The sequence below is a fragment of the Tiliqua scincoides genome, chromosome 1, assembly GCF_035046505.1.
Source record: "Tiliqua scincoides isolate rTilSci1 chromosome 1, rTilSci1.hap2, whole genome shotgun sequence".
NCBI classification, from domain to species: domain Eukaryota; kingdom Metazoa; phylum Chordata; class Lepidosauria; order Squamata; family Scincidae; genus Tiliqua; species Tiliqua scincoides.
In genome coordinates this window covers 197,553,270-197,570,392 of record NC_089821.1, presented here as the reverse complement: position 1 = coordinate 197,570,392, position 17,123 = coordinate 197,553,270, and positions in this window count along the sequence as shown.

Sequence of the window (17,123 nt, the reverse complement as noted above, 5' to 3'; positions counted from 1 at the left end):
AATGCAAAAAGAATGGCTGCAAATGTCCAACACTGGGACACTTTGACATTTGACTAGGATCCAGTTGTCCATGTTGAAAAGGTTCTGTCACTAGGAAATGCAACTTTATAAGAATGGATGGAAGTGGATCTTCCAGCTTATCTGTTTAACTACATGAGAATATCCTGTTCCTCTCCCACTGCAACTAGCCTTACTGCCCCCTGCTGGTACAGGTGCAGCAATAAAATTTTTCTACATGTTCCAACAAGAACAATGAGGAAGAGGCAGGGGGCGCACACAAAAAGGACAGGACAGAAACTTTGACCCTGCTTTAAACACCAGTTTCGCTTTGGCTGAGCATATGTGGAAGGAAAAACCATCACCATGTGAAGCATTTACTCTGTCATTCTTCTATGTGTAGCTTTGTTTGTTTGTCCGAAGTGCCTCTAGTGGTCAGATTTATATTATGAAAGTACTGGAGACTGTTTCAAAACAAGCATTCTTCAGTCCATGACGATGCATGGAAGAGAAAGCTTTTTTCAAAAAGCCTCTACAAACTCACTTGTATTTAAACTAGTCAGAAGAGTCTATGTTCCAGATGTTCTATGGAGCCAAGAGTCATCATCACAGCCTTCATATTGCTTATTCTGGAAAAACACCACTGAAATCAGGAGGACTAATTCAAAATTTCTGATTTGAAAGCTACCCATAGGATTAAAGTGCTGGAAGAAAACTCAGTGACAGCTGGGAGGTTAAATCTATCAGTCTCCTTGAAAATCCCAATTGAGAGTAGTAACACCAATGCTGTATTAAAAGCTCCTGACTAAAATTCAAAACTTGGTCTTAAAGAGAGTGTTGTTGCAGCTGGGGGTGGGTTTTGGTCAGGTAGCCCAGAACACCTCATTTGAACTCAGCTTGTTCCACCTCTGTTAAGAGAAAGAAACCATTAAGACTCGGGAGACTTCCCATCTGACGTTGTACAATTTGACAGTGGCTTTCACTGGCTGCTTGTTTCAAAAAGTGCATCCTGCTCTGTATACATTGGCTGCTCGAGATATGGGTGTCCAATTTAAGGACAGCTGAACTACAGACAGCCATGTCAGCACTTTCATGCGGGCTCAGTACTGTACATGCCCAATCTCGTCTGATCTCTCGGAAGCTAAGCAGGGTCAGGCCTGGTTAGTACTTGGATGGGAGACCGCCTGGAATACCAGGTGCTGTAGGCTTATACCATAGTCTTTCAAGACTGAAGGTTGCCAACCACCAGTACATTCTTTGTGGTGCAATGGGGTTTATGTTGCTGCACAGTAAATTCCAGTCCTTGTCCCCAAATCCATGGGGGATACGTTCCTGCATCTACAATGGATACCCAAAACTGAAGATAGCAGCGACCCTATACTCGCTATTACTCTGCAAAAGCTCTCCAAAACAGCTTCCTCTTCATGCCTATTTGTTAATGCTAATTCAGTGATCAAGCATACAAGTGTGTTCTGAATGTTTACGATCACAGAATCAACCCTAGCAACACCCAAGTAAAGTATCTCAAGAAGAAAAAAGATAGAAAAATAAAGGAAAAAGAAGGGCAAAGGAGGAAAAATAAGGTGGACTAATATGTAGTCTTTTATATTCATATGCATGCACTAACAACAGATGTGTTTGTGAGATTGCTGATTGAGAGCTGATGGGGACAGAGTGTTGGCCTTGAAGCAGGGAAACCTGAGATCAAATCTATGTTCCGATATAAACTTTATTGGGTGAGTTAGGTTGATTCCTATCTCTTAAGTCCAAACTACTGGACAGGGTTATTGAGAGGATAAAATGGGATCATACCAATGCATTCTACCTTGAGCTCCTTGGAGGCAGAGCAGGATAGAAGTGTAATCCATGGACAAATATTTTAAGAGTTTATCTAAACAAAGATGATTTTTCTATCGTTCAGATGCCTGCATTTTGAACACAAGTCATGCCTCTGCATTATTACTTCTTCATGAGTTGTGAAGACATCTTTATCCTTAGTCCTCAAAGAAACAAAATAGTATACAAACTCATAAACTGAGTTTACAAACTGAGTTTGTATGTGTTAATACAAAGTGGTTCAGCCAGAGGTAAGGGGAAACTCTTCCCCTTACCCCTGGGGAAGCCTCTGCAGCCCCAATGGGTTTCCTCAGATTTGCACTACCTCCTGAGCTGGCATAACTTTGAGAAGAGCAGAGCGGCTTGAAGTGGAGCAGCTCCGCACTGATCGAATAAGGGCGATCCAGGATTGAGCCCTTAGTGCCCTTGTTTTGAATATACTATCGAATGAGTGTGTATATATACAATTTAGATGATATATGATTGTACTGTTATGCTTGTTAGCATAACAACAACACAACAACAGTTCCAAACAACACAGTTCTGGAACGTGCTGGAATCCCTAGCATGTATTCACTGCTGAAACAGAGACGCCTGCGTTGGCTTGGTCATGTCGTGAGAATGGATGATGGCCGGATCCCAAAGGATCTCCTCTATGGAGAACTCGTGCAAGGAAAGCGCCCTACAGGTAGACCACAGCTGCGATACAAGGACATCTGCAAGAGGGATCTGAAGGCCTTAGGGATGGACCTCAACAAGTGGGAAACCCTGGCCTCTGAGCGGCCCGCTTGGAGGCAGGCTGTGCAGCATGGCCTTTCCCAGTTTGAAGAGACACTTTGCCAACAGTCTGAGGCTAAGAGGCAAAGAAGGAAGGCCCATAGCCAGGGAGACAGACCAGGGACAGACTGCACTTGCTCCCGGTGTGGAAGGGATTGTCACTCCCGGATTGGCCTTTTCAGCCACACTAGACGCTGTGCCAGAACCACCTTTCAGAGCGCGATACCATAGTCTTTCGAGACTGAAGGTTGCCAATACATGCTTGTTAGCATGCAGGAAGTATCCCAAGAAATGTAAAGTCTTTCTTAATCTGGGGCACATCACAGTGAGCATGACAAACAGATTGTGCACTGCATAATAAATCCACACATGCACTGCATGTGTGCTTTGCATAATTCAGTGTAGCTGCCAATCTGCACAGGTATCACATGCTACACATATTCAACTATGACACTGAAACAGTGTCTCTAGTCTCCCAAATTAGAGACAGTGCTACACTCCACAAAGATGCTCCAAACAAAGCAAAATATTTTCCCAGAAGAACAAGAAGATGTTCTCCTTTTATATAAAGATGGCAATCTACAAAAACATTGGAATTGGTTTGCTGCAACAGAAAACTACCACACAAGTATAGAAGATTCTGGAATAAAATTAAGCACAAACTGAAAGAAAGAAAGAAAGAAAGAAAGAAAGAAAGAAAGAAAGAAAGAAAGAAAGAAAGAAAGAAAGAAAGAAAGAAAGAAAACCAGCCAGCCAACCAGCCAGTCGCGGAAGGATTGACACACTTACAAGAACTATGGATCCTCTTAATGTAGCAGACATGAAAGTGCATACTCCTCCCTCTATTGCGCACAAATCATCTGACACAAGAACTTCACACAAGGTGTGAAATGATGTGGCCCAGTTCATTACAAATCAACTGTGATCACAAGACTCTAGGGTCCAATCCTATCCAAAATTCCAATGCTGATACAGCCATGCCAGCAGGGTTCATGCTGCATCCTGTGGTGGGGAGGCAGTCACAGAGGTCTCCTTTAGGCAAGGGAACATCTGTTCCCTTACTTTGGTGCTGCACTGCGGCCTCATCAACACTGGCCGGCTATGTGAGCAATTCCTCCATCTATCCAGTTGCTTAGGAAAGCAGGTAGGCTGGGAGATGGAGAGGGAGTGCTCCCAGCTCTTCCTGTTCATTTCAAATAGGAGCCATACAGAGGAAGTTGAAGGGAGGGGTATGGATTTACTTCCCTCCCCTTTTTGTGTCGACTCAACATGCAAGCGGGGGACAGGTGGCCTCAGGCAGGCCACCAAACTTCAGCTAGGCCTGGACAATACCAGTCAATCAGAAACTGAATAATAACTGGGATAATGTTACAACACTAAGGCCCTAATCTTACTCCTCACCATCAGCACCAAAGCATGCATTGAAAATGGCATGCACTGCACCCTATAGTGGGGTGACTCAGACAACCTGCAGGAGGAAAATAGAAATACTTCTACTCATCTCCTGGTAGGTTGCATTAGCAGCAACAGGTCTCTTAGTACATACACCACTTCTTTTGGTGGCAATTGTCCGAGGATAGGAAAGGCACAGGGAGGCTTGAAAAGGAGGGAATAGGATCTAGTGTGCACCACTGCTGCTAGAGCCAACCTCTTCTCCTTCCCACCCCATTCCTCCCCCTTCCTGCCCAGGAACACTCCCAATCCTGCCACTCTCATCCCTCCCACCACCAGCCCCCACTGCTGTCTCACTGTTTACTGGCAGATCGGAGCATCGCCGCTGGCCAGCACACAAAACCACCAGTGACTACATAGGTGACCTCGTCGTACTTGCTGATAGCGCCAGAGTGCTACATCCATCTCAATCTAGACACTTCTGCCTGGATCCTGCTGGTTTAATTGGCGGAATGCATATTCTGACAACTGAGCCCAATGGATAGGATTTGGCTGTAGATCACCCGTCACATTTGGCTATATGATGACCCTGCTAAGGACAAAGCCAATTCAAAAGGATGGCCAACAATACTTCCTTTGAAACGACAGCTGCAAACAGGTTCATTTATAGCTACCAAATATAAACACACACACACACACACACACACACACACACACACACACACACACACACACACACACTCTTCTGCTCAGACCTCCTTCATTCCAACTCTGAAATCTGTCTGATTCTGAAAATACTTCCAAATGAAATATTTAATGGGTGCTTTTTCAAATCCCTTGAGATTAAATAAATTATATCTTGGAATCGTATGTCAGAGATACTTGGAACTAATAATTCATCTGAGTCTTTCTGGGCAACTATCTCATGGGAAGCTAGCGTTACCTGCTTAATACCATTTAAATCTTTTTAATCAAAAGGCTGATAAGATGGTATAGAGTAAAGCTCTATTTTCTGAACATGGCAAAATTTTGAGTCATTTCCATTGCAACGGAGAATTGTAGGAAAACTGACTTGTCCAAATCTATTATTCTCTAAGCATATTACCCTAAATAAGATCAGGCCTGTCAATTTACTACCTATTTGGGAAACAAATGAAAATTAACCAAATCGACTGTTGCGGTTGTTGGAAGCAGTGGAATTTTTTTATGTGTGGACTGCATTCCATTATTGCCATTTTTGGAGGGCAAACGTATACAATAAAATGTGTGCAAGGGATACACGCATGGGAAATGCAATAGGAGTTTGAAATATTTGCTTTCTCCACTGTTGCAGCTCAAGATCAGCATGTTTGGGGAGCAAGAGTATTGTAAGAATAAGTGACCATGGAGGTAGAGGGAAATACCAGCTCAGACTAGAGTGAGATTTATTGCTGCCAAGGAAATTGTAAGAAAATTGTACCTAATCAGGAATTCTAGGAAGCGTGAAAAATTATTTTATTAATAGCTGATCTATATATAACAGGGAATTCTGCTGTGGATTTCTGTACTGTTCAGGGACATGTGGTCAGGAAAGGCAGGGGAAGCAGACCCACCCCACTGTATTCCAAGGGGGGGAAAGCCTCCCCTTTAATTGCACACAAAGAAATCAGAATGCATGCAGAGACAGAAAGTGGGTGGAGCACATGCCTAGGGGATGCTGCAGCTCTTTTCTGTGGACTATGACATGGGTGGTCTGCCTCCCTTGCCCCCCACCGCATGCCCCTGGTACTATTCCTCTCCAGGCTGCCAATTTCACATGAAAAACAAAAATATAATAGTTCACTATCTGTAATGAAGTAGCACCTGAGAGGAAAAAAAAAACCCTTTATCAGACATGCTACTTCACTACATTTTTTACATGTCTGGTGTTCCCAGCTATGCTTCTCTGAACACGCATTTACATGCACACAAGGGGGAAATCTATTTCATGCACTCAGATCCTAAGCAGTGGTCAAAGGCACAGTATAGTGGTTTGGTGGGGAAGGAACAGAGAGCCATGCGTGGAAGTGCAAGAAAAAGAACTTTCTTGTGTGGATAATTTTACATTTATAGAGAAAAGGAATAAAAAGCAATTCAATGTTCCACAGCCATTCATATGACTAAGCCCTCAATTTAAGTGGTTATAATGTACAGGAAGGGGAATAAGAAATTCATAAAAGAGATGAGTGATGGTGCAATCAAGGAGGAGAGAAGGGACATAGGGAAATTAGGACGATTACCCAAAGGAAACTGAAGGTGGAAAACTGGGGGGTTTGATGGCAAATGTACTAAGAGGTTCCCCAAGAAAATGATGCTACTATACCACATGTTCTGGTGAGCCACACCTCAATGTGGCACCATCTACTCCAAGGGTGTCAAACATTCGGCCTCCTTTATAATTGAGCTCTCCCAGCTTGATAATTGGGCTCTCTCATATCTTGAAAACATGAACAAGATTTGCACAGTTTCTCTTCTGTCATTTGCAGGTAATGAGTTTCAATGCGAGATCAAAGAGCTTATTTCTGGCCATCACCAGCTTAATGATGTCACTTTATGCTTAATGAAGTCACTTCCTGCCCTCAACAGTCACCATGTATGCTAACTTTGGCTCTCTATGATGACTCCGTGATCTGGTCTGCAGGGATGTGAACATGAGTCAGGTGACTCAAGTTCAAATCACGAAAATCAGCATTTTTCACTGACTTGTGGAGACTCAAGTCGCACGCGTGGAAGACTCAGCAAAACACTCCCATCAAGGGCCCCTGACTCGGCACTCAGTTCCCACACATGCAGACTCGAGTCTGTCTGTGTCTGGATGTGCTTGCTTACTGTTTTTGCAGCGTGGAAGACCTCATGGGGCTGTCATTCAGACACTGGGCAAGCAGCAGGGAAATTCCAGCCAAGAGGCAGGGAAGGGTTAATGTTTTGCTTTTGCATCGGCGGGAGGGTGTAAGGTGGGAGCGGGCTCTCTTGCCCATCTCTAAAGGAACACTGATCATTGGTTGAAGGATGGGAGGTCTGATTTGTTTCTTTGGATGAGGGAGGGCAGGAGAAAGAGCCAATGGGGGTTCTTGCCTTGGAATTGGCTGGAGAAGTCCAGGGGAAAAGAAGGTGGGGAAGGAAGGGAGGAGGTTCATAGAGATCTCGCTTTCCAACCCATGGCTGCTGTGAGCTCCATCATAACTTGGGAGGAGGAAGTCCCATTGAAAGACTGGCTGCAGTAGGACTACTTCTGAGTAGAGCTGCAAAGAACTGAATCATACTGGTGGGCCTCACATCTACTGTGTGTGACCCTCCTCCCTCTTGCCACTTCTGTCCCCGCTCTCTCACAGTCCATCCCACCCCTTCCTGCCTTGTTTACAGATGGGATGGGGCAGCAGGGAACTGTTTAAAGAGAACTCCAACACACACGCCAGCAGCAGCCCTGTTTTAAAGAGACACAAAACTTGAGTCACAAAAATGCTCCAGGCAACTCAGAAAGTGCCCCCATTAGGATTTGTTTTCAACTCGAGTCACAGGGGTGGAGACTCATGATGTGTCTCAAGTCAAACCGCACTGGTTTTGTCCATCCCTGCTAGTCTGTGACTCCATTGCCAGATACACAGCTATAATGCTTATAAGATAAGATCGTAGACATTGAGCCTGGTCCAAAACATGGTTTAAAAAAAAAGCAATGGATTTCAAAAGCAGACATTGCTAAAGTGTGAAGTCAGGTGAGGAAAACAGACCAGAATCAATTTATTTTCCTGTAATCCATCTTTGAGTGACAAGTTTCCTTTTCTCTCAGCACAGGCATTGCAGAACTAGACTCAGTAAATTACTCATTCTCTTTTTTGCTGCCAAACTGAAATTCCCAAACACTGCATCGAAAGCAAGTATTATACCCTTTCAGAAGTAATGATGGTATAAATGGAGAATTTACTTATTTATTATGCGGTAAATTTTAATGGTGGTGCCAACTTCTTCCTCTCCTTCCCAACCCTAATGTTCAGATGTGGCATCAAGAAGAGGCCTAGTTAGTCTCTCATAAAATACTATACTATATATAATAGCGCTGCCATTGTGACTTGAAACAGGCCTGGAACTGGAAGTGACTTAGAAGTCAGTTTCAGAGGTGTTCTGAGGTCCGTGGAGGCCCCTGAAGACCATCCTGGTTGCAACGCAGAAGCAGCTTCCAGAGGTGGGTTGCAGCCTGAAAGTGGCCTCCAGTTGTGTCCATTTGGCTCCAAATTGGAGTCAAACCAAGGCAAGGCAAGGGTGGGTGGGCCAAACTCACAACCACCTGGCCCTGTGGCTGCAACCCAACAAGTAAGTTGCACCCCACAATTTGAGAAACACTGGATTAATCTATTTGAAATACAAGGCCTACTCGTCTCACACCCAGAAATAGAACCAGGAATATGCAGATGAAGGGGTGAAGAAGTATGGAAATAGAGGCTGCTCAGTTCCCAGAGAATCACATTGATTTCTGTTGGACAAAGTGTCAGGGGCTGGGCTTATCCAACCCAGGGAGTAGTTTGCTCAGCAGGCACAGGGTAGGGTTCAGGCTGTGAGAGGCCAAAAATGCATCAGCAGGGCAGAGTGCATTGAGCAGAGTGCACATGTACATGCTGGAGCAGCTAAGGAGCAACAGGTTACTACAGGTGTCTGCAGGAGCCTTCCTGCCTCCCAGGGTGGAAACTTAGGACCCTGAAGGTCACCTGGCCAGGTGGGTGGAAACAACCAGGGTCAAAGGAATATAAGGAGAGGGTGAGGGATGAGAAGGGGCTGGAGCAGTGATTTTCAACCAGTGTGCCATGGCACATTGGTGTGCCCCAAATGGTCTGCAGGTGTGCTGTGGGCATTTGGGGGAGGGTCATTTATTAGTAGGGCCAATGGAGGTGTGAGCCCCCTACCAGCAGCATAATGTGCCTTGTCAATTGTCAAAAAACCGGTGGTGTGCCTGACAGTTTTAGCACCTTGTCAGTGTGCCATGAGATGAAAAAGACCGAAAATGATCAGGCTGGAGACTAGCTGGAAGGGAGGCTCCAGAAACTGGTGAGGCTGAAGAAGCTGCTGAGGCAAGGAGGAGTAGGGTGTTGTGAACCCCTCTAGGTCTGCTCTGAGGCCCAGGGAAGGAAGAGGAGGACAGCCCTGAGAAGGCAAGGCCTGGAGCCCCTACATAGGCCGCTTCCCCTATATGGGCGAGGACTCTGATAATGAGAAGGAACCCAAGACCGCCGCCCCATAGCTGAGGTGGGCAAATTCTGATCTATAGGGGCAAATTTAGTCCCTCCCACTATGATGTTTCTGAGTGTCATACAAGAGATTGCCATTCACTCAAAGGAAGAGAGAAACGAGGTACCACATGTTGGGGCAAGTTTATCGTACACTGGTTAGAAAACTTGAGAAACCAGCCTAACCTAACAGTGAGTGAATGGCTTGGCCTCCACTTACAGGGACCTGGAGGAGGTGTATCCTGCAGTATGTGTCATAAGAAGACACAAATGCTAAGCATTATTTTCTTTGCATAGAATAATGAGCAGTATGTAGAACAAGTACATCATGGGTGATAGTTCTAGGCATGCTGAGAGACAGAGTTCTAACCCCAGGGTGAGACAAAGATGGGACTCAGTGTCTTACTCCTCCTTCCTCACACTTGTTTGGGAAGAGACAATTGGATAACAGGGCTCCTTTCCAGTGGGAGCAAGAAATTCCAGAAGTATCATTTTTAAAGCTGCAAAAGACAAACAAGTTCCAGTGATTCTGAAGGTGAAATAAAGCAGCTAAAGGCAATTTAGAGGAGATCTTCTAACACTCCATTAATGTGATTTTGAGAGGGAACGCTGGAGGCTGATAATTGGCCAGTTTAATGTCATAATTAAGGGATATCCAGGGGGGACTCCAGAAGATTATAGACCAGTTAGTTTAACTTCAATTTTGCAGGAAATGCTGGGGCACTATTTTTAGTTATCAGTTGGGAACAGTAAAGAAAGACGCATGGCTTGATTAAGAATGGGCAGCCTCGTTGCGGGGACGGCACGGCCATGTTTTACTAGCTGAGCTAATAAAAGATGCAGTTTAGAGATATTAAAGCACGAGGGTATCAAAGGGATGTAGCAGGCATTCTAATTAAATTTTCAGGAAGCTGATGAGGAAGTTCCACTATATAGCGAAGGTCTAAAGGGGATTCCAGAGAAATGGACGAAATGTGTCTTCTACCAAAAGCCATATATTAGCATTCTGCTAAGCAACAAATGCCTCCGGTCTGGAAGATTTGTTTTGAACCTGGGAAATTACAGTCAGGCTGGAGTCAGGTAATAGTTTTTGAGAAGGCAGTCTGATCAAGGCACTCTTCCCCCCACATTCATTTCTGTGATCTTGCTGTTGTCTATTGTCAAACAAGTGCACAAGCTTTAATGCACCAGGAAAATATTGCCAGACCTATGAGCATAGACAACAGCTAGATAAGTGAGTGGGAAAGCCTCTACTGCAGCGGTTTTCAAACTCTCAGGGAGAGTTTGAGCCGCTTTAAGTTCTTGCAGGGGTGGGGGGGAGGCAGCGGCCCGATCCCCAGGATCGCATTGCTCAGGGGGGTGGCAGGGGCTTGGCTGCACTGACCCGAGCGTCCTGCAGCCTCCTGGGAACCCACTTGTGGGCAGCGCTCCACTTCCGCTATAGCGGAGGCGGGGCCTGATTGCTCCAATTTCGTTTCAAAGCTGCGGGGAGCCCTACCGGAGGTCCCGCAGGGCTCCCCGCACCCCCAAGAGGCTGTAGGAGGCTCGGGTAAGTGGACTCAAGCCCCTGCAGCCTCCCTGAGCAGTGCGATCCTGGGGATCGTGTCACTGCCTCCTGCCTCCAGGAGGCTCCCGCCCCTTAAGGGGAAACAGGCCAGGGCCCACAGGCTAGGGCATCGCGACGCCCCAGTTTGAAAAGCCCTGCTCTACTGGGTATTGTAAATGCCAACAATTTTAATTTTTCTTTTACACTGTATCTGTGTGTGTGTGTGTGTGTGTGTGTGTGTGTGTGTGTGTGAGAGAGAGAGAGAGAGAGAGAGAGAGAGAGAGAGTGATACAAAATTGTGCTTTAAATGTGTGGGTTGCTGTACATTTATTGAATGCCACCTTGTTGCCTTATGGCTAAAAGCAAAATATAAATAATTAGAATAAATAATAAAGGCCATCCCTGTACAGTGATGATCTGTTATAACAAATCAGAACAAATTCCTGTTAGTTGTTTTTCCTCTTCTGTGATTCTCCAGAATCACTCTTGGACTGGGATAAGGACACTGACAGATCCCTGTTATAATATTAGGGAAATATTTCCCTAAGAAATAGGAAATAGGGAAATATCTGTCAAAGTAGGAGATCACAGGAAAGGAAGAATGGCTATCTTCAGCTCCTTTCTTCTCCCTATAATTGGCCAACTCTTCCCTTACCCCTCCTTCAGCTTATAGGTTTAACCCACAGCTTATAGGTTTAACCCACTGCTCTGGGTTAAACATTCCTCCACAGGAGCAACTTGGCTGCCCTTCACCACTAGCAGGTAGATCCCAGGGATGGGAACTTGACTGGTGTTGACTCAACTCAGTTGCGCAAACACATGTTTTTTCACAATTTGAGTTGACTCAAGTCACAGATGTCACTGACCCTGACTTGATTCATAACTAGGGGCTGGTGACTCAAAAGAAAGAGTGGGGACTTGAAATTACTCAAGTCTCTTTTGGGACTACTCTCCTTTGGGTATGTGTTCTTGCTTACTTTTCTTTTCTTTTTTTTTTTTTTTTTGCTACTTCCGTGACATGGGCTAACCAGAAGCCAGCCTTCAGATCAATGGCAGTAGCAGATGTGGTGGGAGGAGGGTAGGTTGGTTCCAGGAGGTGGTGGCTGGGGGGATTGAAGGGAGTGGAAAGCTTGAGGTTTGTTTTTGCTCCACAAGGCAGTGGGAGGGACCAGAAGGCAGGGGTAGCCAGAACATGGGGAGAGGGGGCTGTCTGTCTTTAAGATATAAGAATGAAGAGCTTGATTTTTTTTTTTTTTTTTGGATGAGGAAGGGGAGAGAAGGAGGTGCCCAAAGAATGGGGGAGAGTGAGTGGGTTTTATTCTGTATAAGCCAAGGGAGAGACAAAAGGAGATGGGAAAACCAGGGCGGAGGCATTTCTTTGCTATAGAGGAGGAATGTCTTCAGCTTTCATGCAGAGAATCCCTTGACTAGCAACTCAACTTTTTTCTCAAAATGACTTATGACTTGACTTGAAAGACTCTAAATTTCTGGTGGGTCAAGTTGTGATGGCCGCACTCTATGACTTAGTTCTAAACCTTACTAAGACTCTAAACCTTATTAATATGGGTCAAGGGGTCAGAATAAAAGCTTGGTAAATAAAACATATATGAGCCATGAAGGTGTTGAATGAAAGTAGATTCAAGTCTTTACACAACTTCAAAGCTTGCTTTAATGCTGAGATTGCAATTAATGGAGCACCTCCCGTGTGGTGTCATCCCCCTCCCCCACACTCTTCAGTACATAAGAACATAAGAACAGCCCCACTGGATCAGGCCATAGGCCCATCTAGTCCAGCTTCCTGTATCTCACAGTGGCCCACCAAATGCCCCAGGGAGCACACCAGATAACAAGAGACCTCATCCTGGTGCCCTCCCTTGCATCTGGCATTCTGACATAACCCATTTCTAAAATCAGGAGGTTGCGCATATACATCATGGCTTGTACCCCATAATGGATTTTTCCTCCAGTAATTTGGATCATATTGGCTTTTCCTCTTTCCAAGTTGCATGGCGTTAAACATACTGTCTTCTTCATGACTAAGTTTGGTGTGCTTTGATTTTCATTTCCATATTATCTCCTTTAAAAAAAAATTGTGAATATTTAAAAAGTGAATAATGAATAATATCAGTAATCAAATAGGGAATAAATGCAGCGCGTAATCATTTTCAATTAATGTAGCAGTTCTGGTCTCTGGAAAATAAACTAGGAAAAGTGGAATATCTTGGAGTCAATGTTCAAGGCGCTAGGAAGGACAAATACTGTTGGTGCATTCTCCTAGTGAGACTGAAAGACTTGGTGGGATTGAAAAGCACTTTGCAAAACATTTAATTTGTTTAACAATTAGAATTATTGCACTTTTAGCAAAGTGTGACCTATTTATAAGGTTCAGAATCTTCAATTTACCCATTAGTGGAATGACCTATCCTAGATTTTTGCTGCAATAGGCAATTAAAGTGTAATTCAAATAAAATATTCTTAAAAATCAGACAGTGAGCTCCCTCATTGTCTTGACCTGTCTGTGGTACCAGTGATACTAATGGAATTCATTTACTTGCTAATGCAGTACTAAATTAAATGGATATTCTCTCTAATCTCTCTAACTCAAAATATACTAGAAAATGTAATGCTAGTCTCAAACAATGCACCACCCAAGCAGTTCAAGAATCCTGAAGAACAGAGACACAGATCCATGACCCCAAGTTTAAGACCACCATTCATTCTAAACAACGTGCCTGACCACATCAAAAAGCACAATATTTCTGCTGGTTCCAAGACAAGGGAAGACACTGACCAATATTAGTCCAGCAGTCTAATGATCAATCTGTAGAGGTTCTGTGTTCTTTCCCTCTTTTGAAACAATGCTGCTTGAAAGAGAAAGGGGTGGAACTTGGATTTCTTTCATACCTTTCCACTTCCCTAAGCAGTATTCAGTTCAGGAAGAGCAGCCTGCAACAGCCCTGTATTGCATATTGATGGTACTGGAGAACATACTCGGGATTGTATACTAGAGGTGCATGGTGCTTTTCCAATATCTGTTTATTTACAAAGTAGGGCATGTGCATTTTTAGTAACAAATTGATTTGAATCCATTTAGGTTGCATTTCAAAGCAAGTACACATTGTCCTAATGGAGCTGTGAATAAGAATAAGTGGGGGTCTCTGGAACTCTTTTCAGAACCCTGTTCTTGGAACCCTGCCTTACCTTTCTAGGCAGGACTGGCTGGCAGCATACCATCCTACCCCAGAGCAGGGGCACTCATTCTGGGGCACTCTGAGTCAAGGATTTGTTTTGCCCTGCGACAGTCTTATTCAACATGGTGCTGCTGGAAAGCAAGCAACTGTGCCAGACAGTTCTGGAATCATCTCTATAGGCAGCAGAAAAATATTTTTTTTAAAAGGGGCATCCAAAAAATGTAAGCTAACAAGTGAGTTTCTGAAATGAAAATAAAAGCTATGAAACAAGAACAAACAAGCACACCCAAATGAATGTGACAAATTAAATATGTAATGGTTATTAATAACGAATTTAATAATGCAAATGAATAGATATTGAATTTATTTTTCCCAGCATACCACTTTACAAATATACATATTGCATATGCAGAAGCAGGCAAGTATTCATGCAGACAGCACTAATCACAAGCAACACTTTAAATATCCCAACAAGCTGCAGAAACACAGACTCTGTCTCCTTTACTGGCTCCATTCCAGTTCCAAACTGATTCTGTTCAGCTACAAGTACTGTATGCTGCAGAACGTACTGGCCACGGCCCCCAGGTTGCCTGACAGATGTGCCCAGTAGCTACCAGCATCAAAGACCTCTGGAGAAACATATTCTAGCCATTAGTGCCCATTGTGATAATATGCTCTGTGGAGAAGCCAGAATGACAACACTGCATGATGTATGTTTCACTGAAAGCCTTGGGAGTCAGGGAAAGTGATCTTTCTTTCCTACCTCTTCCTAAACCCACTTTTCTCACTTCCCACTACATTCATCCTTTGTGGGCTCCTGCTTGGCCTTGAAGAACAAAGACCTTAACCCAACACTGAGTTTAATCGCAATGAATAAATGCACACGAAGGGAAAAAAGTGCCCAGTCTGAGAACCAGTCTACAACATTGACTGCTCAGCGGGGGGGGGGGGGGGGGGGCTGGCAGAGATAACACAGGTCTGCAGCCAAAAAGCTGTTTTCATAATTTTATCTGATTCTTATGTTTTTTGGTGCGCTGAATTCGAAAATGACCACCGTTTTTTCCTGGGACATCAGGTTTTCTCACAATCGAAATGTGCCTTGGTCAAACAGGTAGCTGGAAATCACTAAATTTCAAATTCATCATACTTGGGGGAAAAAAAACGGAACATGGAAAAACAAATTTATTTTCACTGCCAGTGCTCCCAAAAACATGAACATACATGTTTATTGGTCCTGATGGTGATCACTGCATTGTTGAGTGTGCTTGCTAGGGCCTGCCCGGACATGTTCTTTCATGCATTAAGGCCATGCACGAATCTTGACGGATTTGGAATTCCTATGATGTGGCGCGAGCAAGAGAATCATAGTGATGATTGTTATTTCTGTTCCTGTGATGTGAAGGGGTACAATTCAAAGTGGAAGTCCATTCCTGCGTCCATTCCTGTTGCTCATTCGGTGTACTTGAAGGAGACTTATGAGAACTTGGAGTTGGTACTCAAGAAAGTGGGTTATCAAAACCAAAACTGGTTGGTATGTGGGGATTTAAAAGTATTGTGTATGCTGCTGGGACAACAGGCTAGGTACACCAAATACCCTTGTTTTCTATGTTTATGGAACAGTAGAGACTGACAAAATCACTGGAAGCAAAAAAATTGGCCACCAAGAAGTCTAGTTGTTGGTGAAAAGAATGTTGTCAGAGATACATTGGTACCCCCTGAGAAGGTTTTATTACCACCACTCCATATAAAATTAGGATTAATGAAGCAATTTGTTAAGGCACTTCCCAAAGATAGCGAATGCTTCAAGTACTTGGGATCCAAGTTTCCAGGTTTTAACGGAGGCAAAACTGAAAGAGGGGTTTTTTGTTGGCCCGGATATTAGAAAACTCATATCCGACAAAGACTTCATCGGTTCAATGACTCCAACTCAAAAAGAAGCGTGGGTTGCCTTTACTGTGGTCATAAAAAACTTTTTGGGAAACCAAAAGGACCCAAATTACAAGGAAATGGTGGAAACAATGTTGAAAGCATTCCACAAGCTTGGTTGCTCCATGAGCTTAAAAGTCCATTTTCTCAACTCACACCTTGACTATTTTCCTGAAAATTTGGGAGCAGTGAGTGATGAGCAGGGAGAATGTTTCCATCAAGATATAAAAGAAATGGAAAGAAGGTATCAAGGGAAATGGAGTGTAACGATGATGGCTGACTACTGCTGGATGTTGTATAGGGATCTTCCGGAAGCCACCTACAAGAGGAAAAGCTCAAAAAGAAGTTTAGAGTTTAAAAAAAGACGATTTCACAAGCAATCTACTTGAGTGTGGTGTTAATTTTGTTGTCACCTGTGCAAATGAGTTAATATTTTTCATGTAAATAAAATATTTGCGTTAAGAGATTTTTTAAAATGATGACCACCTGTTTGTTCAAAAACCTGACATCCCAGGACAAAACTGCTATCGTTTTTGGATTCAGCACACCAAAAAACATAAGAATCAGTCAACAAAACCAAAACAGCTGTCCCAAAAAATTTTTTGGCAGACCTGTGTAATTCCTGGGTCCATCCGTCCCCGAGACTGGAGGAGTATTTAGAACTGACTTGGACTTGGCGCTGATAATTGCAAATAAGTCATTCTTGAGCCCTTACCAAATGGATCACTTGGCAACATTTAAATCACACTCTAAGATCTAAACCAGACATTAAGGATCTGGTTGCCAGATGGGTGCCAAGGAAAATGGAAGTTCGTCATCACCCTTTTTTCTTTGCCCAAAATAAAAACCAGTAACACAAAATATATTATATGGTGTTCTGCATTTCTCTTGCCTGCAAACATAGCCAATGAAATGTACTGTCAGTCTACCAAAGGGAGCTTGTAGTGATGTAGAGCAGGTTGTTCTCGGTGTCACAAAAGGGTTGCTGCAATTAAAGTAGGTCCCTTCCAGGTCAAATGTTGTGACTGAAAAATAGACTGAAAGGATCAAAAAGAGAACATATATGTTTAGCAGTTTAATGAGCTAGAAATCTTTATTCTTTTGATCAGGGAGGTTAATTTGATTTAATGATGCATTACTACTTTTTATTCAGAAGATTTGGATTATGTGAATTGTGACAAACAAAATCATATGAAGCAACTGTTTGCAGCAATTTGTGATGAG